Below are 27,497 nucleotides of genomic sequence, written 5' to 3' on the forward strand. Positions count from 1 at the left end.
CCGTCGAGGAGAGAGGAGACGCTCCCAAAGATGACCAGAAACCGACGTGGTGCGTAGGGTAAGTGCAAGTTCCTTCCCCGTCTCAGGCTCTCATCCATAACATTCCTTCCCCCGTTACAAGGAAACAACGTGAATCATGAAGTAGTATGATTTTGACCAGATTAAGGGTATTATTTAACAAGACACTAATCGACCCCAAAACTGCCGTTTCCAGGGACTACTGCAAATTTAAGTACCCCCTCTATTTATAACTAGGGGTTTTCTGATATCTGCTATGGTCCCACTGCTATCGTAAGCAATAACAGTCCCCAGTTTTCATCATTTAACAAGTTCTGAAAAACAAAGATTTCAAGAACTTTAGCCATAGAAGCCTATGGGGAGAGCATTGCTGTAAAAGGATGTTCGGATACCTCAACATATCTTATTTGCTCTCCCCTATTGTCACTATCGCAAAGGTGACCACTTTGCAAAAGTGACCATAAGAGAGATAGGAGATAGGTGGTCGCCAGGACAGCCATTTATCATGACTGCTATCATTGCGATAAGGAATGAAAATGACCGTGTCAAAAAAATGGTAACAGTTAAATATGCCCCTAAGGTTGGTAGAAATCTGATAATGCTTTTTTATGGCAGGTTGATTAAATATGCAGCTCACTGTGTTAAACAGGATAACTGGATACTTGCTTGATGAGATTTAATTGCATAATTCTGCAAATATTTACCCAGCAAACATGGCAAAAGCCTCTTATTCACCTGTGACATTGACATTAACTTGAGTTATTTGCTGATCTACAGTAAACTCAACCAAGGGTGCTGGGAGGGGGGGTTTGGGAAGTCTTGGCCCCGCAGTCAGATAATATTATTTTTTTTTTTAAATGAATCTTTAAAAAAAAAAAAAAAAGTTCCCCAGTGGGTGCACGCGAGCGCTCGCAATTTTTTTGTGTGTGGGTGGAGGGCTATAGAGGAGGCAGCTCCCAGTCCCCGGACAGTGTGTGACATCATCACAAACTGTCTCAGCTGTCGGCAGAGCAAGGAGGAGGAGCTCCATCTCTAGCACAGCACAGCTTAGGTAAGTATGCTGTGTTAGGGGGTCTTATGTTGTGTATGGGGGAGATTTATGCTGTATCTGAGGGTGTCTATCTATCTATCTATCTATCTATCTATCTATCTGTTACGACAACCAGTGCGGCATAAACTTATAGAACAGGTAGAAGAGGTCTTCACTTTAGCAGCCGCCTTTCCCATAGAGACTGGTTATGCTCACAGGTACTCAGATGCCCCCATGTCTTAAACTCAAAGTAGTATAAATTTATACTCACACGGCTGCGCACAGGTACAGCAGATGACACACGGAACAGAAGCAGGCCAGCGATCTGTTGACTGGACGGAGCACCAGAGGAGAAGTTAAGTATCAGCACGGTCAGGGTCACAGACAATTGATCAGGATCACAAGCAATGGTTCAGAGCCGGATACAGGCAATATGTCAAGGTCACAGGCAATGGTTCAGAATCAGGAGACAGGCAATAGGTCAGGGTCACAGGCAAAGGCTCAGGATCCAGGGACAGGCAATAGGTCATACACAGGTAGTCAAAATCCAAGGTTTACACCAAACAATAGCACCGGAGCAGGCTAGGCACAGAAAGGACTGAACTATAACCGGCAGGGAGGCTAAGCCCTCCCTGCCTTATAAACAGACACTGGCCAATGGGGGCAGAGATGCAATCAGCAATAGAGGCTGTCATAAGGATTTACACATGCTGATTAGCGCGCTCGACCGGCTGCACCTAATGCCGGGATGCAGTGCTATGTACTGCAGCATCCCGACCGTTGCACACGGTCGGGACGAGAACCGGTCGTCATAGCAGTCGGGACGAGAACCGGTCGTCATAGCGACGGCCGAGACGCAGGAGAGAGAGTCGCGGTGGCTGAGCACCGCCGAAGCTCGTAATACTGTCTATCTATCTATTTATCTATATATTTATTTTTTTATTGAAGGTGTAGATTCTTGCTGTAATTGTCAGCAATGTGCACAGTGCAATGTCCGTGTGCCACATAATCGGCAATTGAATCTCCCCATGTTACTTTATGAATAAATTAGTTTGGAGTTTTTGTAATTTTCTCTCCCTATTATTGAGTTTTTGAGCGCCTCTTAATTTTTATTGTGTATTTATCTTTGTATGGGGTTGCAGAGCCCCTAGAGGCAGCCATTTCTCTTATACAGTTACACTTGTGTTTCATTATCCCAAACATATAGATGTCTATGATTATTTTTATCACACATATTTTGCTTGCTATATAATTATATACTGCGTGATCTGTGTTGTGTACTATGTTCACTAATTATTTTCCACATTTCATGTACATTTTCCAAACAGGTTCCAGCATTCCAGGATCCAGACAAGAATCTAGTACCAGTATAACGCTCCGGTCCCGTAAATGGGTTCCTGTCTCGTTACCTGCTTTTCATTGATCTGGAAACTGGCATGTTCCAGCGTCAGGCTCAATCCATTCATTCAGCTAATGTCAGATCCAGGGCTGCCAAGAGGAATTCAGGGCCCCGGTACAACAAATTCATGGCGCAAAATTTTCCACGGGTATGCTAGCAAAATTGGGGGCATGGCAATGCGCCATTGGGGCGTAGCTAGCACAATAAAATCAATAGGTCCTGAATTCCGTGGAGCGTGACATTTGTCCAAGCATTCCTGACTTTCAGGACATCTAGCACCCTTGTGTAGTATAGGAAGAATGCAGTGTGCACACAAAGAGTTCAGTCTTGGCCTGCGCCCACTGGACTCACCAAACATTGACATTGTCCCTACTAGAATCACAACATTTCACACACTATGCTGCTCTGTCCTACCTGTTCTTCTCACTTTTACCACATGTGGCTACAGATTTCTTTAGTTGCGGCTTGTCTGGATCATGGAATGTTGAAGGACCTATTTGGGAAAAAAATGGCTACATTTAGAAAATTACAGCCAGCCCCACCGTTAAATCAATAACAATCATTATTAATAATTAGGCCTTTCTCCAGCCCCAACATTAAAATAGTATTCCCATTACCCCGCAAACAAAATAGCAGACATTAATTAGCCACCATCTACCTTACACACACTACATTGCCAAAAGCTCTGTGCCATCACACACACATTACTGTGCCCCATTATCATCACCACGCTATGCCCCCTTATGATCACACTGCACCCTCCATGCTGCCTTTGCCCCTTTCTTTAACCCCCTGTGCCATGCTGCTTGTCCTTTTCTTTAACCCCCTGTGCCATGCTGCTTGTCCCTCCTTTCTTTAACCCCTTTGTGTCATGCTGCTATTGTCCCTCTTTTTTTAACCCGTGTCATACTGCTATTGTCCCTCCTTTCTTTAACCCCTTTGTGTCATGCTGCTATTGTCCCTCTTTTTTTAACCCCTCTGTGTCATACTGCTATTGTCCCTCCTTTCTTTAACCCCTTTGTGTCATGCTGCTATTGTCCCTCTTTTTTTAACCCCTGTGTCATACTGCTATTGTCCCTCCTTTCTTTAACCCCTTTGTGTCATGCTGCTATTGTCCCTCTTTTTTTAACCCCTCTGTGTCATACTGCTATTGTCCCTCCTTTCTTTAACCCCTTTGTATCATGCTGCCCCCCCCCCTGTTTTTTAACCCCCCCATTTTCCTCCCTTCACTTACCTTTACTTCTCTCTTCCTTCTTGTCTTCTCTGCTGCTCTGTGTTCCATTGCTCCAGACTGACTGAATGCTGGGCGTGACATGATGATGTCACACCCGGCATTCAGTCAGCCTGGAGCAATAGAGCACAGAGCAGCATAGAGGAGGGACGCCGGCGCCGCAATCATGTGAGTATGGTTTTGTTTTGTTTTTTACTACCCTGCTCCCCCCACCAATGACCGAGTCCCCCCCCCACCCCGAAAAAAGAAAAAAAAAAGAAAAAAAATTAATTTTGAAAAAAAAAAAAATGAAATAAAAAAAAATCGTCTGCGCGAGGGCCCGGGCCCCCTGACATGCCCGGGCCCGGGTAATTAGTACCCGCTCCCCCCCCCCTCTCGGCGGCCCTGGTCAGATCAGCGCAGGTGCAAGGTCTGTTGCACTCCAGGACCTCCTCCCTCTTTTTTATTGGCTAAGTGTTATTGGAGCACTATTTAAACCTCCTGGATTCATCTGTCCTTCAAGCTCACATCCTGTAGCCTGTGGTTCTGGTTCCTGTTCTCCTTGTGGATTGCGTGGACTTCAGTCTGCTCTCAGCTCGTGGCCTGTGTTGAACTATCGCTGCTCCAGTACCTCTGACACTATCTCCAGTGTACTTCATCGTGACAGCCTCGGTTCTCTCATCACTATCACTCAGAGCCGCTATTACCTCTGTGACTCATCAGCTGTTATTCCAAGTTACCTTTGCTACTTCAGTCAGCTCTCAGTTTGTGGCCTGTGTTGAACTATCACTGCACCAGTACCTCTAATAACATCTCCAGTGTACTTCATCGTGACAGCATCGGTTCCCTCACTGCTACCTCTCAGAGCTGCTACTACGTCTGTGACTCATCAGCTGTTGTCCTGAGTTATCTCCGCTACTTCAGTCTGCTCTCAGCTCGTGGCCTGTGTTGAACTATCGCTGCTCCAGTACCGCTATTTCCATCTGCAGTGTACTTCATTGTGACAGCCTCGGTTCTCTCATCGCTACCACTCAGAGCCGCTACTACCTCTGTGACTCATCAGCTGTTATTCCCAGTAGAGATGCTCACTGACCCCCGTTGTTTGGTTTTGGTTTTGGATCTGGATTACCCTCGTGTTTTGGTTTTGCCAAAACCGTCCTTGCATGTTTTGGTTATGTTTGGTTTTGTTTTGGTATTTTTACAGAATTTCATTTTTTGGGCTAAAATAACATAATTTAGGTATTATATTGTACCTATATTATTATTATTAACCTCACTAACCCTAATTTCCATTCAATTTTGACCACCTCACAGGTCACAACATTATTTTCATACACTTTCAAACAAAGATTGCTGCAGTTCTTGCCAGTGATAAGAAAAAGGCCATTGTCATGCCTGGGCATAAGACCAAAAATCCACCTCTTAAGTGTGGAATTATTTTTACACAAATCCCGACAACAGTTGTCTAGCCATTTGTAGCGTTTTTAAAGCCACACTCAGTACAGGTAGGGACCTTAACCATCTAGGATCCTCATCCATGTTACGGCATTTGAAGCGAGTTCATGGAAAGCTGTTGGGAAAATCAGAAACTTATGTTAAAAAAATAACAACAAGCTGTCCAGCATCATCTACCTCCCTTCCCTCATCTAGATCCCAGCACCCGCAATCTACACCCCCAACACCTTTGTCATTAATATCCCCAGAAGTGATGGGAGTTAGTCTTGCATCCAAGTTCCTATTCTAGATGACTCCTCCACTAGCCATGATTCCTCTGAAGAATTCTTGAGCGTTAGTCCCGCAGCTGCTGCTGCTGGGGGTGGATCTTCAACCCAGATGAAGACTAGTAGTAGTTTACAACAATTGACTGTTAAACAATCCTTTGCTAGAGGAAGAAAGTAAGAAAGCTGTCACCCAGTCGCAAAGCGGATCACAGACGCCATGGGGACTATGCTAGTATTAGATCTGCGTCCAATGTCCACTATTAATGCAGCTGGTTTTAGACAGTTACTTCAAGTCTTCTGTCCCTATTACCAAATTCCATCACTACACCATTTTACTAGAAAAGCTATTCCTCACCTCTACCAAAAGGTACCTAAATATGTAATTATTGCTCTTCAAAATGCATTTCTACCCACTGTACACTTAACCACAGATATGGGGACAAGCATAACTGGGCAAACTAAAGATTATATGACTGTGAAAGCGCACTGGGTCGGTGATTCGTCTTCACCAGCAGGAACAGCAGCAGCATGTACCCAAGCACGTCACATTTTTCAGAAGTAGGCTACTCTGTGTATCAGAGGCTTCAGTAAGAGGCATACAGCTGACAGACTGTTACAAAAAATAAGGGATGTCATTGCAACATGGCTAATCCTGCTTGGACTCTCCTGAGGATATGTGATTTCTGATAACGACATCAATATTGTTAGAGCATTACAGCGGGGGAAGGGGGATTCCATCACATTTCCTGTTTTGCTCACACAATCAACTTGGTGTTGCATAACTTATAAAAAATAACAAGTAGGAGATGCTGTTTGTGTCCCGAAAAATTTTGGGTCATTTTCGGGATTCTGCAACACCATGTAGGAGAATGCAGCAGCTGCAAGAAAACTAGCATTTGAGGGGAATGCACTTTAGTCCAGCGAAGTAGTCACCTATGAAGAGAGTGCAGATATGGTTATCTTGAGTCAGGTGATTGCCTTAATTATACTTTTTGAGAAGGAGCTACAGAAATTTTACGGAAGAAATAAAACAAAGTATATCTGCTAACTATATTGTAATTGTAGATTAAGTATTTAATTCGCTTTGCCAGGATCCAAGAGCTATCAACATCTTGTAATGATGTCTACTCCTTCAGTTACTCTGGCAACTGCTTGTCGGAAAAAACGTAGCTTTCCCAAGACACCCAGTGGTGATACAGATGAGTCAGCACAACATTTTAATATTTGCTCTGCTCTTAAAGAATTGCCCAAAAATCGTGACAGCTCTGCGATAAAATGAACTACTAATTCCATTCGGAAGGCCATTATTGGCAATTACATCAGACTTCTATGATGGTGGATTCCAGCGGGGATGAATTAGTATTGTTTGAGGAAGATTAGCACTGAACCCTGCCACCTCTCCTGTTTTTGAGTGAGCTATGGTACAATAAAATGTAACTGCAGATTTACACCAAGCCAGGCAGGCCTATAATTTCAATTTCAGCAATTACAATTTGCAATGGAGCAATGGAGCTCTTCTCTTTGGGTGTTACCTATATAACGCAGTAGAATTTGCCTGCAAATTCTACAGACAAGCCTGCTTGTCTTCCTCTTCATTTTTGACTCTTAGCAATTGAGAACTCGTCTTTGGGTGTTATCTATATAACGCAGTAGAATTTGCCTGCAAATTCTACAGACAAACCTGCATGTCTTCATCTTCATTTTTGACTCTTAGCAATTGAGCACTCGTCTTTGGGTGTATAGTACACCCAAACCTTATTAGTGCAAATTAGGAAAAATACAGTTTAATCCCTGATAGGCCCTCCTTAATTCTACAGCTACACACACCAATCCAGGGTGGCAGCCAACATTCTTAAAAGAGCTATTCATAGCAAAAAAAGGCAGTTGGGTGTCTGTCTGTATTTTACACCCTACATTAATAGTTAAATAGAGAAAGAAGCGCCCTGCAAAGACTGTACAATAAAATATAAATGCTCAAAGCAGATTGTCTGTTTGGGTCTAGATTACACCTTACACTTATAGTGAAATTGACAAAACAGCAGCCTGCAAAGAATGTACGTTAAATAGAAATGCCCCAGTATGGAAAGGGAACTGCTGCCACTGGTGCCACACTGCTGCCACTGTTGCAGGACTTACACAAACAACCTCATCCTCATCAACATCCTCATTAGCGCCCTCGCCGGTTACACAAATATCCCCCTCATCCTCTTTGTCACGGTCTCAAGTGATAGCAGGTCTTTACAATGCGAATCCTAGGGTCTGCACAGTTTAGCGCTACACCAACAGGGCGCGGAGTCTAACGAGCAGACAGTGTTCACCAGGAACTGCCGGCAAGGCAGTATGGTCTTTAGCTGCGTCTTGCTCGCAGGTCGCGGCCCCTGCTAGAGTACTGCACGAGGCCCTCTTGGGAAGTTTGGAACCCAGCAGGTAGGATAACAGGTATTAGAATAGAATGTCAGCCTTGCCGACAAGTATAGTAGCAGGTACTTTAGTAGAGAGTCAGCTTAACAGACTAGTAGACTAGATGGTTGGTACCTGAACGGAGTGTCGGCTTGCAGACGAGTAGAGTAGATAGTCGGTACCTGAATGGAGTGTCAGCTTTGCAGACGAGATAGTAGCAGGTACGTGAGTAGAGTGTCAGCTTTGCAGACGAGTAGTACAGATAGTTGGTACCTGAATGGAGTGTCAGCTTTGCAGACGAGATAGTAGCAGGTACGTGAGTAGAGTGTCAGCTTTGCAGATGAGTAGTACAGATAGTTGGTATCTGAATGGAGTGTCAGCTTGCAGACGAGATAGATCAGAGTAGCCACGTCTAAGGTACCCAAAAGGTAACTGAGGAATAGGCACTGAGGGTTTGGAGGAAGTGCCTTTTGTATTTGGCGCCAGGATTGCCTGGCCAATAGGAGGACAGGCAAAGATTTTATAAGTTGCATGCGCAGACCCGAATCCAAGATGGCGGCGCCCAGGATGGAGCGGACCGCCGGAGGCAGGTAAATTTGCCGGGGGTCGGGTGAGCTGCCCGATACCACGGCGGGTGACACTCTTCTAATTCCAAAGTGTCATCCTCACTTGGTGTATCACCAGCTACACTCGGGCTGTTCAGGCACACATCAGCAAAAATGCCGAAAGGGCCCTTCTTTATGGGTACACTATCAGAATGGTTAGGATTACACATACCACTTGTGGATGGACTCTCCTCAGGGATTGGTGTAATTTCTGATTCTGAGCATATATTTTCCTCTAATGCCTTACTGTTTTCTTGCAGCTCGGCTTTCACACGTAACAGTAGTTGTGCACCACTTTTGGACTCCAAATTACTTGGTCTTGCTTGGTCAAGAGTGACCTTACAAGAAGAAGGCTCGGTAACATTTTTAGATCACGCACTAATAGAGAAAGGCGAAGGCCTCATTCTTTTTTTGCAACTGCTTGTGTAGAATAGCATGTTGACAATTTTTTTTATCTCTGTAGTTAACTTTTCATCAGTTACAGCTCTTTTTCTCTTCAACACGGTAAAAGTTTTTTTTTTTTTGGTTTTTTTTCCCTGACTTAAAAAGACTATGTTAATTTATGTAGGCTTTACCAGATGACGTACAGGGAAGACTACCATCAGGACTGGTGCCAGCAGCTTCTTGCTGATCCTGCTCATGTGTGGACTGCTGTGAATCCATTTTAATGAGACCCCAAACACTTGTAGTGCAAATTCAGAAATATATACTGCTGGTATATAAGAATTTCAACACCAAAAATAGCTTTTTTCAAAGAGGGGAATATGGCACACCCCAAACACTTGTAGTGTAAATTCAGAAATATATAGTGCTGGTATATAAATTTTTCAGCACCAGAAAATAGATTTTTTGGGAATAGGGAATATATCACACCCCAAGCACTTGTAGCGCAAATTCAGAAATATATAGTGCTGCTATATAATTATTTCAGCACCAGAAAATAGCTTTTTACTACAGGGGAATATGTGACACCCAACACTTGTAGTGCAATTTCAGAAAGAAATTGTGCTGGTATATTACAATTTCTGCAGGCAGAAAATAGTTTCTTTAGGAGGGAATATGACACCCCAAACAGTTTGCAATGTTTGGAAAAATGCCTCCGCTATACACCTCTCTTCCTGCTCTAATAACTGCTCTCTTCCTGCTGTAATAACTGTTCTCTCCCTGCTCTAATCCTGCGACCTAACCCTTCTCTCTCCCTCTGTCAAATGGCAATGGATTGCTGAGGAGGCGGATATTTATGCATTTGAAACATCGCGAGAACCGAGATCCAACGATGTCACAATGATGTTTTCAATTCTGAATACGCGAGAGAGTACCGAGCCTGCCTTGGCTCGGTACTCGGATACCTGCAGTTCGGGCTGGTTCGGTTTTTGGGGAACCTAATTCCGAGTTACCTACGCTACTTCAGTCAGCTCTCAGTTTGTGGCCTGTGTTGAACTATCGCTGCTCCAGTACCTTTATTACCATCTCCAGTGTACTTCATCGTGACAGCCTTGGTTCTCTCAGTGCTACCTTTCAGAGCCACTACTACATCTGTGACTCATCAGCTGTTGTCCCAAGTTACCTCCGCTACTTCAGTCTGCTCTCAGCTCGTGGTCTGTGTTGAACTATTGCTGCTCCAGTACCTCTATTACCATCTCCAGTGTACTTCATCGTGACAGCCCTGGTTCTCTCAGTGCTACCTCTCAGAGCCACTACTACGTCTGTGACTCATCAGCTATTGTCCCGAGTTACCTCCGCTACTTCAGTCTGCTTCCTGCTCATGCCCAGTGTTGAACAACAGCTGTTCCAGTACCTCTATTACCATCTCCAGAGTACTTCATTGTGACAGCTTCGGTTCTCTCACCGATATATTGCAGAAGCACCTTCTACTCCAGTGACTCATCAGCCACTGACCATCAGTGTATATTGCTATTGTTCCTGTGTCTCTCTATCGCATACCTGTGGGTTCCATCGTTTCTTCCTGCATTACCTGGCTCCTCCACATCATTCTCCTGTTCACTCACTCACGGGACCACGACCTGCAGCTTTGGTGCCGCTAAGACCATACTTCCTTGCGGGGGTTCTTGGTGAAAACCACCTACCTGTTAGACTCCGCGCCCGTGGGTGGGCCTAGCCATGTTCAGCAGGGCCTAGGGATCTATTTCCAGTATAGCCAACTGTGACAACCAGAATGTGAAAATTACAATAACAGGTAGTAAGAGCAACACCATTTTAAAACATAATCTGGGAATTCAATTTTCGGTGAGTTGGAGTGCCCACATCGTGCCGCACACATTGTTGGCAATTACAGTAGAAATTTCTGTCAAAAGCTTCGCTGGAAAATGTCTCACGGACGTTCCAGAGACACATTCCTCTTGACGGGCCTGAACTCAACCATATTTCTGTAACAATAAATTCTGAAGTTTGTTAGGACATTGCTTAGTGCTTTAGGAGTGGGTAACATTAAGGACAATTAAACATGTGCTGAATGCCTAATTTCAAACTTTATAAATGTCCTTTAATGCTGGTAGTCTAAAAATAAGGAAAGTGAATGGACATATACACGACCACTTTATGACTAGCATTCGCATATTCTTTGCATCCGTTTCAACATTGAATACTCAAGAGTGTTAACGTTCATTAGAATATAAGAGATTTCCATTGGAGTAATCACACTATTGGGAGGCTTTAAGAATGGCCTTTAAACATCCCTCCCAACATGCAGGCCCTAGCAGCAGGACAGGGGGAGTGGTGATATCTAGATGATGTCATGGGTGTAGCCACGCCCCCAGAGGGATACCTAGCGCTGTAAAGTGCTAGACTGGCCATTAGCTATCTCCCTTCCCTCAACATTCCCAACCGCAGTACAAACATGTAAAAGTGAAGACAAGTACAAAGTTTTGTCTTCTTTTTTAAAAGGGGGTGTTAACAGTTTGTGCTTAACTAAATTCATGAACAATTTAATATTTAATATTACAAGCCAAATGTAGTGAACATTGGTGACGGAATTCAGTGGAGACTCTATTATCTTTGGTGCTAAGTTCTCAATCATAATGCAGATTTTACTTCTCTGGCAGCATCTGTGTTTCTTTGTAAGTGTAGAGCAAGAACTGAAGCATCAAAAGTTCACTTTGTTCCTTGAAATTCTACAGGCAACCCTTTAGGTAAGATGTGCAAAATGTTTGTCACATACTTCCAAGATAAGGTCATACTTAGTACTAATGCTACAGATAGTAGCTGAGAGTTCAACAAAGTGTCATTGCACACTGAGGGCTAGATTTACTATCAGGCGGGTTTGGCGGCGGTTTAGCCATCGCCGGATTTACTAAGGCTAAACCCGCCATCCAAACGACCAGAAATTATGTTTTCAAACCCGCCTCTGTATAAAGCGCCATGACGGTTTTGTTGGGGTATCGGGGTTCACCGATACTTCTATCAAGCACCTTCAATGTCAGTCAGATCTTTCTTTGTTTTCAGTCGACTGGTGAACAGAAAATACTCAACACCTGTATGATATAATGCTGAGCAGCTTTATTCTGTTCCAATTTGAGACCACTTCAGCGCTTATTTTTATACATGTAAGTCTAGGGGTATAGATTCTGAACAACCAATTATAAGACAGTAAAATAATGAGAGAAAATCAATTAACAATATATATATTTCAGTTTTACATCAAAGATCAAACAACTCTTTCTTCTTTGTGTGTTATCTCTTTCCAGGCTTTTTGCCAATATCCTTGTGCTGCCCCCATCTTTGAGTCCTTGGGTTTTATCTTATCAAGAACGTTGCTACATGTTCTTGGAATGTTTTCGTTGATGGGAACATGGCGCTGCGTGGCCAACCTTGAATAATTTGTCTTTTTAAACTGAAAATAATATCTGCTTAATTTCTCTTAAAGTCATAGCATAACATATTAGCATCTAAAGCTTAGCACATGATAGATATTAAATCAATAATCATACAATTCCACTCTAACATTCCCCTCTTTGATTAAATATCAACTATTAACCTCTACCTATCAGTCATGGCGATACTCAGCAGAAGACAGTTAGTACCTACATTTAAACATATGGTATCATAAGGACCCCATATGATTAGAACAAGAATTCATTAAGCACATATCTCTGGTACTTTATCACCATAACTTTTCTTTCCCTACTTAATGTTTTATCTCGTTGCATAGAGGGGAATACTTTGCTGATATCTATTTAAAAACTTTCTTGTATTACATTTTAAGTAGCAGTTCCATATAATCATTATAGTTAGTACAAGAAGAATTAGTATCAATGGATGAATCAAGATATTCATTGCTTTCTATATGGAATAAGATTCTTTAACAAATATGTCCCATTAATGAATAGGACATCAATTTTCATTCTGGTTTCTCGATGGTCACTGTCAATCTCTTGTTGCAGACTGTGCAGGTTTTTGGTTTGATTGTTGACCATTGTTCATAATGTTCACTGTTTGTCTCAGACATTAAACTTGTAGAAATTTCTGTGATCATTACTGGTTCTGGAAGCTCATTATTTTTCCTGCAGGAACAACAATCAAGTGTCAGTAATTTCTTAATCAGCCATATAACAATTTTCTCTACCACATATACAATGAGCTGGATTGCCAAACCCTTTGCTACTAATGGCAATATTCCCAATATTCAAAATGAATCATTGCTGACAACTTTGCCAATGAGGTTATGTATTCACAAAGGCATTTTCAAAGTTTATTCTCCTATGAGTGCAAATTGTTGAGCACTCCTTCCCCTTCTGTTTCTCACAGTGACATAGGCAATTTGTCACTTATCTGTCTGTTTCATACTGGGTTAGGGAGGCCTTGACCCCTACTTCAGGCAGAAATATTCTGGTAAGACATATCAATACCATAAGACAGTCATTTCTATTTATCAGAACAAGACTCCCCTGATTTGAAGACTTTCCAGGTGTCTTTTTCCTGTACTTTCACTGCCATGGTAGTCATCAACAGGACTTGATAAGGACCCTTATATCTGGGTTCAAGACGTCTCCTGATGTGCTTTCTTATGACCACCCAGTCACCAGATAGCAGTTTATGGGTACCTGTATCAAAATTAGGGTCTGGAATGAAGGAGAACATTTGACCATGTATTTCAGTTAGTTGTTTCTGTAATAAAGCAACATAGTTCAACAAATCACCACGTACATGCTGTAGTTGCTATGGAAAATAACAGCCTGTTCTGTGTGCTGTGCCAAACAGTATCTCATTTGGTGCTAAACCTGTGTCTCTTCATAAGTGTAGTTCTAATGTTAAACAGAACTATTGGTAAATATTCTAACCAAGTCTTTTTGGTTTCTTGCATCATTTTCTGTAGTTTCAATTTAATGTCACCATTAAGCCTTTCTACCCTCCCACCTGCTGGTGGCCTATAAGGAGTGTGAAAAGCTTGTGATACTCCCAAGTTCTTCATTACATGCTTCATTATCTCTTCTGTAAAGGTTGTACCTCTATCTGATTCAATAACTTCAGGTATGCCATATCTATAGATGACTTCTGAGATTAATTTCTTTGCTGTATTTTTAGCAGTAGCTTTTCCTTCTAACACATACTCGTAGGTACCACATTTAGGAAGTTGTATATAGTCAATCTGAAGTCTCTGAAAGCGATAGAAAGCCTTTTGGGTCTTTACTCTTTGCCCTGGATTGTGTATTCCACATATCCAGCAAGCTGCCACATAGTTTGTGTCCGCACAGTTAAATCCAGGGGCAATCCAATTTTTCCATACCCTATTAGTCATTGCCTCTTTGGAATGATGTACTTGTCCATGTGCAATCTGAGTCATTACTGGGTATAAGGCTTTTGGTAGGCACCATTTATTTTCTTTTGAACATATTCCTTGCTCATCAAGCTGTGCACCTTCTTTTTCCCACTTATTCTTTTCTTCCTTTGTTGCTTGTTTCTGAAAGTCTTTAAAGCTTTGTAGGTCTGAGAATTGAAATTTGTCTGTGTCACCTTCTGTTGAGTCTACAAGAAATGTAGTATTTTTTGTTGGAGGGCTGCCTTCTTTGCTGCCTGATCTGCAAAGTTATTTCCTCTTGCTTCTGGAGTTTGTTCTTTAGTGTGAGCTTGAACCTTTATAATTCCCACTTGTTTAGGGAGTTCCAATGCTCTAAACAGTTCATTAATTAAGTTGGCATGTTTGATGGGTTTTCCATTTGATCCTTGGAAATCTCTGCTTTTCCAAATGGGACCGAAATCATGCGCCACTCCCCAGGCATAACGTGAATCTGTATATACATTGGATTTTTGTCCTTCTGCATATACACAAGCTTTAGTTAGAGCTATCAATTCTGCTTCTTGTGCTGATGCTCCATTAGACAGTGTTCCTGAGTTAAGCACCTCTTCCTCAGTTGTGATGGCATAACCTGTATATGGAACTCCATCCACATAGTATCTAGATCCATCTACATAAAGAGTTAGGGTTGCATCTGAGAGTGGTGTGTCAGTAACATTATGCAAAGCTCAAGTTTCTAATTTCATAAGTTCCAAACAATCATGTGAAAATTTTTGTGTGTGTATTTCTTCAGTTTCTTCTTCAGACGCTTCACTCAGGTCCTCATATCCCCTGTCTGATGATTCATCTTCTTTGCGACTCCCCTTACTCCTCTCTTCTGAATCATCAATGGGGAGCAGGGTTACTGGATTGAGGACTGTGCAATTGGTAATTGTTACATGTGAGGCGCTGAGCAAGGCTACCTGATATTTAGTTAGTCTAGCTGCAGACAAATGTCTTGTTTTTGCTTGATTAAGAATTTCTGTGACTGCATGTGGAACTTGAATAATAAGTGCATGGTCCAAAACCATATCTGCTACCTTTTCTTTCAGTATTGCTGCTGCTACTGCTTGTATACATGATGGAGAACCTCTTATAACTGGATCGAGTTGTGCAGAATAATAGGCCAGAATAATAGGCCAGTGGCCTTTGCTTCGTTCCATGTTTCTGTGTGAGGACTCCTAGAGCATGTCCTGACTGCTCATGGCAGAACAATGTGAAAGGCTTCAGATAGTCTGGTAGTCCAAGTGCTGGTGCAGTAGAGATAGCATGTTTCAGGGCTTGCACTGCATTCTCTATTTCAGTTATATTGAGTGGTTCTGTTCCCTGTTGTTTCCTCAATCATTCATACAGTGGTTGCATAAGAATTGAAGCTGAAGGAATCCACTCTCTACAATATCCGAGGAGTCCCAAAAAGGCTCTGATTTCTTTGACTGTTTTTGGTGTCTTCATGTCTCGTATAACTTTAACTCTTTCAGTTGTAAGATGTCTGGTTCCTGCAGAGATACAATGTCCTAAGAATATTACTTTTTCCTGTACTAGTTGCAACTTGCTTTGTGATATTCTGCAGTCTTGTTCGGCCAGAAAACAAAGTAATGACAGTGTTTCTGCTTTGCATTCTTCTTCAGCTTCCGCAGCCACCATGAGATCATCTACATATTGAATGAGTTGAGTAGTTGGATTGATAGGCCTCCATCCTTGGAGAATTAGTGCCATTGCTTCTGAAAATTCTGATAGGCTTGTGGCTCCTCCTTGAGAGAGTCTTGTCCAACAATATTGGTTTCCATCATGGGTGAAGGCTAGAAGGAATTGACTATCTTCTGTGATTGGGACTGAGAAGAAAACATTTGCCAAGTCAATTACTGAAAACCATTTTGCATTTGGCGGTATCTGATTAAGCAAAGTGTGGGGGTTGGGTACAATGGGAGTGTTGATCAGAAGTCTTTTGTTGACCTCTCTTAGGTCATAAACCATCCAGTATTGCACCCCCTTGTTCAACATCTTGTTTCTTTACTGGGAATAGGGGTGTAGAATAAGGAGAGCGACATTTTCTTAACACCCCTATTTGTAGATATTCTTGTATTTGTTCTGATATCGCTTTGGTTTGAGCTGCAGCAAGTGGGTACTGTTCAATTGAGACAGGATGTGTTCCTGGCTTTAGTGTCAGTTTTACAGGATTTACTTTAAGTGTGCCCACATCGTGTTTTCCTTTGGACCATAACTTGTCTGGTACTATGTTCAGCCAATCTGGTAGATTAACAGTCTTATCCTTGTGACATGTGCTCATCTGCTCTAGCATCTAGATTGCTGCTGTAAGCTCTTCTTGGACTGGAGATGGGAGTTGACTTGTGAGTTTTACTCCAGTTGGGGTGTATTTGATGCTGGCTTGTATCTTTGAAAGTACATCTGCTCCCAACAGATTATAGGGACAAGATGAGGAAGTGAGAAATTGTATTGGTACTTCAATTGTCTCTTCACCTACTAAAAGTGTAACTGGTTTACTTTCTGTTAGTTTTACTTCTTTTCCTGCTAGGCCTGTAGCAGGTAAATCAATTTCTGTTAATAGTTGTTGAGGTACCTCCTGTTTTCTTAATACAGTGTGGCTTGCTCCAGTATCAATTAGACACTCACGTTCTTGACCATTGGGTAATATGATATTCATTAGGCATTTAGTTAAGTCATCTTTCAGAGTTTGGTTATATGTGAGCCGGAGGTACGTTGGAGTGCCAATTTCCTATGCCAGTTGTTGGTCTGTAGCTTGTTGATTTCTTCTTTCCAGCCATTTCTTATGCTTAATGCAATCTCTTTTCATGTGGCCTCTTTGTTTGCAAAAGAAACAAACTCCTTGTTTTTTCATTTCTGCCAGAGTCATATTTCCTTTTTCCTTTATTTATTACTCAGGTGCACCTCTTGTGTCTGTACGAACCTTCCAGTCTTGATTTTCTTGGACCACATGAACGGTTTGGGACTTGTCTTTGACTTTCCTCTGCTTCTCCTTTTCCCGGTCTTCTATACCTTCTAGGACTTGGAGCATGGATTGCATTTCCATTGTTACTACTTCTGGTCTTATAAGGAACAATTGTTGACGATATGTTTCAGAAAGGCCATTGAGAAATCTGGTCTTAAACAGTCTGCGATGTTGGGCATTATCTTGAGTGAAGCCTTCAACTTTGTGTGCTTGAGTAGCTCTGTCACAATCTGGCAAAGCCAGTGCTGGTGCTGAAGTTGCTTTAGCTTAAAATTGGTTAAACATTTGGTTTTGCTCAGTGGAGAGTGTAAATGTCTTACTATCACCCAGAATTACTAATGCAAAAACACAGATAATAGCTCATAAAGTCTTAAATCTTTTTCATTTCCGTACAAATATTGAATTCCCATCAATGCATTACTATACCCACGATACAAAGAAGGACTTGCAGTATACTACTATTATAGCACAGTAAATAATGGCAGTGAATGCGTTTACAACACTGATTGACTCAAAATTGTTATGAGGATAAAAATAAAAACCTTTTGCTTTCTGCACATACAGAAAAACCATCTGGTTCATGCATTTGCTATGCGAATAGCACATAAACTCTAATATCTCTTTCCAAAACAAGGTAATCATTACTCAGCAGAGTCTACGGTTTTTAAATTCTTGATTAGTTTCTACTTATGTTTGTTGTAGCTGTGGATCAAAACATTGCAAACTTCTATTCATTGGAAGTTGGATAAATTCAATCTGGATTGAAAGGGTGCTTTGTAGCTGGAGAGCTTCTGTGAAGAAAAAAACTTTTGCATAGAGATTAACATTTATTCACTAGGAATTACAGTAACTGTTATTAATTCACATTGAACAGCTGCTAATACGACACTTGTTTAAAAGTTTCTCTTTGTAGCTTAACTGTGACGCTATGCGTTCCATGCAATGAAAAACTGATTTCCTCAAAGGGGCAGTCCCTAATCTCACAAACAGGGAATGTCAAAGTGACGAGACCTGGGCGAGTGTTCAAAGCCACTCCTTTCTCATCATCTCTTTGTAAACCAAATATTCACACATATTTCCAGATTCTGTGATTTCCATGTTTAAAGTACAAATATTTATTCACAATTCTCGCTCACAGACGACATTTTATCTCGTAACATTTCTTTATGGGCATAACAAACCCTCCTTATTTCTGAGAACATTCATCAGCGCCATTTTCACACAGATAAAAACAGCTTGTAATATATATCTTCATGTAAAGCTCACTCCCACAATTCTCAACTTCATTAAAGAGAAAGCTATTTTTCTCAAATTTCAGAAACAAAATTATTTTGTTCAAATACAGAAACGGCTTGTTGGACCCCAGCCAACTTGTCCGTCCACTGAATCGTGTAATGACGGACCAAAACATTTCAACACTTGTTATGCATCTCTTTAAAAGCTTAGAATTAAGCAGGCAGGCATTATATTATTTACAAAAATGTACAACTTCTTTAACCTTGAAACATGTCTTTTGTAAAAAAAAACAAAAAACAGACAAGACAGACAAACACAGATCTCCCTCACACGAAGTAAGACGGAGACAAAACTCACATACAGAGAAAGAAAAATCAGCCGATACCTTCCAGCCTACTGCTGTGGAACTACAAGTCCCAGCATTAGACTAAATACAAGTTAGCCTCAACATGTCATTATCACTCAGCACTCCAGACATATTTTATCAGCATTACATACATTGTCAGATAACAAAAAACAGAGTGCTTCTTATCTCAACACACTGAAATCTTTTACACAGAATAAGGGAGGGGCACATCTCACTCATTCAGCTGCGCAGGATCAAACATACATTTAGCATATCCACACATTGACCTGATCTTCATAGCCAAGCCTTTTTATCCATTCTTTATTATTCAAATAAAACCCATACCATTTCTGTAAGTCTAATGTCCCTTCTGGGGGAAATCCTGCTCTCTTGAGTACTTTATGAATTCTTTTAAGAGCTTTACTACCTTCTCTCTTTTTCATTATATCCATAGGCTTGCCTATAGTAGGCATCTTACTGTTCTGTGCCCCCATTTACTGGGTTACTGGTCACAGTACTGTCAGTATCTGGGATACAATGTCTTATAAGTGGAATAAGGTAATACAATTTTCCCCTTTGTACAGACTATAAGTATCTTTAATCCTTTACCTCCTAGTCTGCCCTAGGAACACCAGATGTAAGGTTTATTGGCTGTAGATTAAAAGGCTGGCATTTATGGCTGATCCGATTCTTCCCCTCAAGTCAGTGTATGGACATATAGGTTTATAATCTGGTAACATATGATTTTGTGGCCAGTATGTAGTATTTCTTCATTCAAATGCACCCTAACGTAAAATATAGTTCTTTTTCATTACTTACAAAACCGTAATATGCATTTGTAGTTGTAACACCCTTTAGTCTAGGTCCCTTGCAACCTGAATATTTTCTCAGAACAATGCAGCAGGTACAATTCTTACATTCAACTCTCTTATTATCTTCTAACTCAAATTGTCTACATCCATCATAATCTACAGTATCCATACATTTATCATTTCATTATCCTTTCCTCTGACTGAACATTGGGTTCATGAAATACCCTCTAATCACCTCAACTGACTTTCCTTAGATATACAAAGAAATACTGAACAGAGTAAGATGGTAGAAATCTACACTTTGTCTTACTCACCGGATTTAGTTCAGCAGTTCTCTGGACATCAATGGAGTGTGGCGTCAGGTGTGGAGATATTGGAGCATCCCGGATCTAGCCCCCAGAAATGTTGGGGTATCGGGGTTCACCGATACTTCTATCAAGCACCTTCAATGTCAGTCAGATCTTTCTTTGTTTTCAGTCGACTGGTGAACAGAAAATACTCAACACCTGTATGATATAATGCTGAGCAGCTTTATTCTGTTCCAATTTGAGACCACTTCAGCGCTTATTTTTATACATGTAAGTCTAGGGGTATAGATTCTGAACAACCAATTATAAGACAGTAAAATAATGAGAGAAAATCAATTAACAATATATATATTTCAGTTTTACATCAAAGATCAAACAACTCTTTCTTCTTTGTGTGTTATCTCTTTCCAGGCTTTTTGCCAATATCCTTGTGCTGCCCCCATCTTTGAGTCCTTGGGTTTTATCTTATCAAGAACGTTGCTACATGTTCTTGGAATGTTTTCGTTGATGGGAACATGGCGCTGCGTGGCCAACCTTGAATAATTTGTCTTTTTAAACTGAAAATAATATCTGCTTAATTTCTCTTAAAGTCATAGCATAACATATTAGCATCTAAAGCTTAGCACATGATAGATATTAAATCAATAATCATACAATTCCACTCTAACAGTTTCAACAATGTTCAACATACAAACAGCCGTATTTACTATTAGGGGGTTTATAAAGCCGCCTGAAAACCGCCATTCAAAAGACCAAAATGAAAGTGCTGCTGGTGAGCGGCGGGATGGTTCAAACAGTGTGCTGTTTGAGGTATTTTGCCAATCAGAACATAAGAGAAAGGCCTATTTCATGTTCAATGACCCATTAGGACTGTGTATAGAAAATGGGCAAAGTGTCATGAAATTTCAGGCTACTGTTATATTTTTGTTTGCATTATTTTTTCACCCAGTATGATTGCATAGTAAAATCTCATTTCACCTTTTCTTTTCTAGTTGTTTTTTACTTTCCAAAAATCCACTAGAATACTGTTGCCTCAAAGAAATTAGGATGGGCAATGTTGCATTACATAGTTAACCCTTATTTTAATGCTAATGCAATCCACATGTGAAAAATGTTTTTTCTGCCTGAAGCAATCACAGACAATCACCGTCTATTGCCCAGCAGTTAATCATGATGCTTACAAAAAGGGCCCCTCATTATTTGGCAGGTGTGGGTTTGTTGGAGAATGGCTTTTGCAGGTAATGTGGTGCATTCTTGCCAGTGTATGTTTGCAGCTTTTTATCTGATGGAGGCAGAAAGGCGCCAGGAGGAGGAGGATGAACAGCAGTTGGCATCTGTTCCGCGGAGCCTGCAAAGACCCCGCACTCCACGTGCATTTCCAGTGCGTTTGAATCTGGAGTCTTTGGCTGATGTGGAGGTAGTACAAATGTTTCGGCTCAATCGTACTAACCTCATGGCACTGTATGAGCAAGTGAAGGATGATTTGGAGCCTACAACCAGCCGCTCTAATGCAGTGTCAGGACTACACAAACTACTGTGTGCAGTTCACTTTTTGGCAACAGGTTCCTTTCAATCTGTGTCTTCCGGAGTGATTGGCATAACGCAGCCGACATTTTCAAGGCATTTTTGACAGGTCTTAGGTGCCCTTAAAAGAGTGTGCCCTAGCTATATCAGCTTCCCCAGCCAGGAGTCACAGTGGCATGAGTTCAAGGGAGCTTTCTATAGGGTCGCAGGTATCCCTAATGTAATGTGTGCAATAGATTGCACTCATATTGCCCTGAGACTACCTCACCTCAGGGCAGAGGTTTTTGTTAATTGCCACTCCCTGAATGTGCAGGTTGTGTGCGATGCTAACCAGCGTATAATGTGTGTTGTTGCAGGCTATCCTGGGTCATGTCATGATGCCTTTATCCTGAGACATTCTACCCTTTATGCCAAATTTGAAAGTGGTGAAATGCCGGAGGGATGGCTTTTGGGTATGTACTTTGCATGTTTTATATATCCCTTATCATTGCTCAAATGGCCTCACATATGCTAACTGCTGTACAACATGCTCAAATTAAATGGTAGCTAACATTTTACTTTTATTGCAGGAGATTCAGGATATGGGTGTCGCTCCTGGCTCATGACTCCTCTGCTGCATCCTCAGACTCCTGCACAGCACCAATACAATGAGGCACACATAACCACTAGAGGTGTCATAGAATGTACGTTTGGACTCTTGAAAACCAGGTTCAGGTGCCTTGATAAATCTGGTGGGGTGCTTATGTATGCACCTGAAAAGGTATCTGAGATTGTCCTGGCTTGCTGTCTGCTGCATAACCTGGCTTTACATCAACTTACCCCACCGATTATTGCAGTAGACAGTGAAGAAGAAGGGGTACGTGTCACATCTGGTGATGTGCAGAGCACAGAGGGCGGAAGGGAGATTAGAGACCGTCTCATTACAAACTACTTTACGTGTAAGTACATAGTATGATAAACATTTATTGCTCTAAAATGTGTTTTATGTGAGTGTAATGTTTGTTTTTTATTTAAAATGTTTTGTAAATTGGAACCTTTAAAAAGAGGATAGTGTGTACTCCTCATGTGGTAAATATGAACATCCCAGGAATGTGACAGTCAGAGGTCAATGTTTAAGTGAAATTAGTGCATAGTTTTTAAAACATAATTATACTAATACTAATTTAATGTGCAGAAAAGAAAGACTGACACCATAGAAATTTAACTGCATTTATTGCAGAACACAATAAATAATAAGGTATAATGCTTATAGAAACTTTAGAAAACATTAGGCAATAATAAACATTGTACTAGCGACGCCTATTTGCAGGCATATCACTATGCTTGGTGCCACTCTCTCCCCTCCCTCGCCCACCCCTGGTGCGAGCACCTCTCCTTGGAGGAGATGTGGTAGGCGTACTAGCGGCATTGGTGGTGGCTGAAGACATAGGTGCCGGTAAACGGGCTATAATTTCAGAATGTAGTTGCCCTGCCAGCCGGGTGACATTGGCATTCCCCTCACGTACTGTGGAATGTAAGGCCTCCACAGCCCCAGTCATTTGTGCCAGCTGCACATTAGTTTGTTCCAAAGCATTTGCCAGACGGTTGATTCCAGCAGGGATTTGACTATTTGAGCGGTGTATCTGCCTCAAATGGGCCGCAATTTGTGACATGTGTCTCGTTTGGCTGTCCATAAACTGAGACTGTTGTGCCTGGAAATTTGCAATGGATTGGACCATTTCTCGCCCTGTATCCATCCGAGGAGCTGCAGCTTGTTGCTCGGATGACTGTTTCGCAGGGGCAGTTGCTTGTTCCTGGTGCATAGACACGGGGACATCTACCATCTCTAAAGTGATGACTGTGTCTTCCTGTGTGTCGCCAGGAGGTGACACTTGCACAGACTGGCGCTGGCCTTGCAGAGATGATGAGGTTCCTGTGGTGAAATAACCAAGGTAAGTATATAGGAACTAACATGTTTGTCAATTGAATTCTGGACACTGTACCAAAAGCCAAAACCTTTAACAACTAAAGAATGGTTAACAATGTCTACCTTCCAGATTAGTTGTCCTCTTGCGACCTGCTGAAGGATGCTCCTCATATGTTTTAGGAGTAAAATCTCATTTTGCCTATGCGTTACAGTGAAGGGATCTAAATGTAAATAATTTAAAAAGCTAACATTGAGGGTGCTTGTAGCAAAATGCTGCAAGGCCGTGCTTTGGGGTAAGCGAATACTATTTTACTTCTCCCTCTGTGTAGTACATGATGGGGAACATAGACTAAACTGCATGTTTGAAAATGTGGAGATGTTGACTATAGCAAACAATCAGATTTTAGCTGACATTTTGCAGAATGGCCAAAAAAAAAAAAATGGAATCTGATAGGTTGCTATAGGCAACATCTCAAGGTTTCCAAACCCTCAGCTTAGTAAATCTAGCTCTATGTTCTCATTGGAAAGCATATAAAAATCACTAAATATAACATGGACACCAACATTTGCACAGAAAAACATCTAACTCCATTATTTCTTCCCCAAACAGAGACCACGCACCTGCTTGCTCTTCAGAGCCTGAATCTCTCGCTGAAGGTGGAAGTGTAGACCTCGGACTGGGAGTTACCTGCGGTCCTGGCGAATCTGGATGTATTGGAAAAAGCATACAATGTATTTGCAGCAAAAAGCAATTTACAAATATACTGTTTATTTCAAAAAAGTGTTTGCCAATAAAAAAAAAAAATTTTTAGGAGAAAAAAAAATCCTTTGCAAACTAATAGAGTTAAAAATACACTTTAAAAAACTAAAAAAAAAGCAAAACAAATAAAAAAAAACTTTTACAAAGAGAAAAGCAGTTAAAAAAAGAGAAAAGCAGTTTAAAAAAGAGAAAAGCATTTAAAAAACTGTTAGGGTAAAAAAAACAAATCACTCACCAACTACTTGGCCAAAAGAGGGCGAATCTGTGTCCTGCACATTTATGCCCTCTACAATTTCAGCCGGCATTATCTGGCGCAGCTCCTCCTCGTACGTGGTATACTCCATATGAAGTGGGGGGCCAACACCCGTGCGCCTTGTAGACCTCCTTTCCTGGGCCATCTTCTCTTTAAGCCTACTCTTAATATCAGAGAAGCGCTTGCGGCAGTGCGCCACTGTGTGCTTCAGTGGGCCCACCGCGTTCACGGCATCACAGACACGCCCCCACAATTGGTGACGCCGCCTTAGAGGAGTCCGGGCTGCCAGGTTGCCTAGGATGACCTCGTAGCAGGGAATGATATTGTGCACCAACACACAATTCTCATCATGTGAGAAGCGCACATTCCTCCCTGCCTTGGTCTTCCTGCCCTGTCCTGTCTCCTCAACCTCTCCCTCTCCCTCTTCTGACCCCTCATCCTCCATCTCCCTCTCCTCAGCCTGTTCTCCCCTCCTATCTCTGGACATAATGACAAATAAATGCCAAACACAGAAAACACAGAAAGACTTACAAACACAAAGGACAAACTACACTAAATACAGACACACTCTCCACACAGGCACACACAAATAACACAGACAAAGGACAAGTCAAATACAAAAAATACAAGATAGAAAATAAAAGAGAAAATAAATGTACAAAACAGAAAAATACCACAGGACTACTCACACTTCAATCAGATATCGCTCCACCAATCCAACAAAGTCCAACTCTCACCAACTCTCACAAAGCACAAACCAACTAACTCCTCTCTCAAAACTCCTCAAAACCCTATCAGAGAAAAAAGTGTCAGGCCATTGGTTTATATAGGGCTTGTGATGTCAAATCTCCTGAGATTGAAAATAGCCAATAGTAACAGGCCATGAGACAGGTGTAATTTTCAAAAAAACCGCCTTTACACGAAAGCGCCATGTTCTATTCAAAGCTGCCGGCGGCTTTGAGCATTACATCCCGCCGTGACATCGCCGGCGGTTTCAAATTGAAGCTGAAATGCGCCCATTAGTAAATCCGGCTGTTTGCAATGCAAACCCGCCGGAAAACCGCCGCGATGCACGGCGGCTTCAAGCTGCCATGCATCACGCCTGTTAGTAAATCTAGCCCTCAATCTTTTTCTTCTGGGTACTTGCAGAAAATGAACTTCTAGCATTGCGGTTTTTCTTTGGCAGAAATGAGATTAATCCAAATTGGGATTCAAGAATTTAAGATAACTACTATGAAATTCAATAGGATATTTAAACAGGTTACAAACTTTAAATTTTGGTGATACTTGCTATTTTATTTAGATAACCAGTAATTTTGAGAGTATTAAAGATGTTGGTCCAATCAAAAATGTATTACCAAATGTTACTGTACTACCTATTTTAATGAATATGAAATAATATGGCTACATCTTCTGCCCCTTATTAATTAATAGGATTTGAAAGATATAAGATATGAAATATATTAGGGGTTATGTATATAATCCAGCACAGTGAAAATGCTGCTAATATTTGGCAAACTTATTGCATACTTAGTAAAACATATTTCTAATAGAGGTGCTTGGGTTCGGTTTTCTGAAAACCGAACCCACCCGAACTTAGGGGATCCGAGTTGGCTCGCAGAGCTGGCTCGGTACTTTCGCACGTCCTCGTATCTGAATCATGGCAAAATGATATTGTTGCGTTGTCGGATCTCGCGGGTTTTGAATTCCTTAATTACCTCCCCAGGAGATCCAATGCCATTGCTCACACAGAAACAGTGGTAGCAGTGTTCTTGTCACTCTTCAGTCTCCAGTGCCATTGTTCAGTGTCATTGCAGATACAGAAACAGAAGGGGTAGCAGTGTTCTTGTCACTTGACAAAAATTGACTGGACATTAATTTTATTGACCTTAATAATAACGTAGGAACAAAAAAAGAGCCAAATTATGTGATTTTAGAAAAAAAAAAAAAAGGAATTTTAGAAAAAAATAGGGATCCAAAATCAAAACACACGAGGGCAATTTTGCCAATACCAAAACCAAAGCACAAAGTTATTCCAGATGCAAAACCAAAACCAAAACACGGGGGTCAGTGAACATCTCTATTTTCTAATAATAATAAAAAAAATAGTTTGGACTTGTGGCTATTTTTGGACCCTGTCAGTAAAAATGGTATGAACGTGTCAGTGCACACAAGACAAACACAATTTGAATAGCAGAAGCACAATTTGGAAATGGGCAATGTCAAAGGCTCACATGCAGACTCCTTTAATTATGCATAGTTAGTCATACAAATGTAGAGTCTTAAATTACAGTAACATAGCATGTAACCTGCAAATATATACAATAAATACTCAATAATTTATAATATAGGTTTTGTTGTTCTGTGACACTGATATTATTAAGCAAAGTATTTTTTTAATTTGCTTGTATCAAACGTTCTATAGAGCTTTCCTAGGCTGATTCCACTGCATGATGCTATGTTATCTATAATTGCCAATGTGTTAATCATCTCTCAGAGTAGTTTCAACTGTTTTGGAAACATTGTTCTGCAGACATTTAATTTTATAATCTCCTTATTAAACAGGTTAATTGTTTGTAAATGCATCAAGGTGGGTAAAGCAATATTAATTATTCAATATGTGTAAATGTTTTCTTATTATCTTGAATTGAACATGTTTATATACATGCACTCGTCATTCCCAGCAAATGCATGAACCATTGTTCTAATACACCATCACCATGGACCAATGCTGTCAAAGTATGCATGCAGTGATTTGACAGAGAAATTGCTCTGCTGTGACATGGCATCAGTGTCCCCCATGCACTTTAATGTTATGCTGATCGAGTGCATCATCTGTATAGAACACAGTGACTTCCTGTTTGGAAAATCCCACAGTAGAAATTTATCCCTGTGACCATACCATAAGGCAATATCGCATCATAAACTGGTGTCACACAGCTATGTCTATATTAGAAATGCTCGGGCTCGGTTTTCTGAAAATCGAACCCACCCGAACTTAGGGAATCCGAGTAGGCTCGCGAGCCGGCTCTGTACTTTTGCTCGTCCTCGGATCTGAAATGAGGCAAAACATCATTGTTGCGTTGTCGGATCTCGCAGGTTTTGGATTCCATAAGTACCTCCCTCCCCAGGAGATTCAGCGACATTGCTCACACAGAAACAGGGGTAGCAGTGTTCTTGTCACTCTCCAGTCTCCAGTGCCATTGTACA

General features: G+C 41.3%; 1 long non-coding RNA gene across 1 annotated transcript; it reads right to left on the bottom strand.

Annotated features, from left to right (window-relative positions):
- Window positions 1–11,879: 11,879 nt before the first annotated feature.
- On the bottom strand, window positions 11,880–20,507 carry LOC142161463 (uncharacterized). The gene is made up of 2 exons (XR_012693402.1): window positions 17,830–20,507; window positions 11,880–13,461 (listed from the first exon to the last, which is right to left on the bottom strand). It is a non-coding gene; the product is annotated as an uncharacterized LOC142161463 (long non-coding RNA).
- Between the last annotated feature and the right edge of the window lie 6,990 nt (window positions 20,508–27,497).

This window comes from Mixophyes fleayi, chromosome 6, assembly GCF_038048845.1.
Source record: "Mixophyes fleayi isolate aMixFle1 chromosome 6, aMixFle1.hap1, whole genome shotgun sequence".
In the NCBI taxonomy this organism is placed as follows: domain Eukaryota; kingdom Metazoa; phylum Chordata; class Amphibia; order Anura; family Limnodynastidae; genus Mixophyes; species Mixophyes fleayi.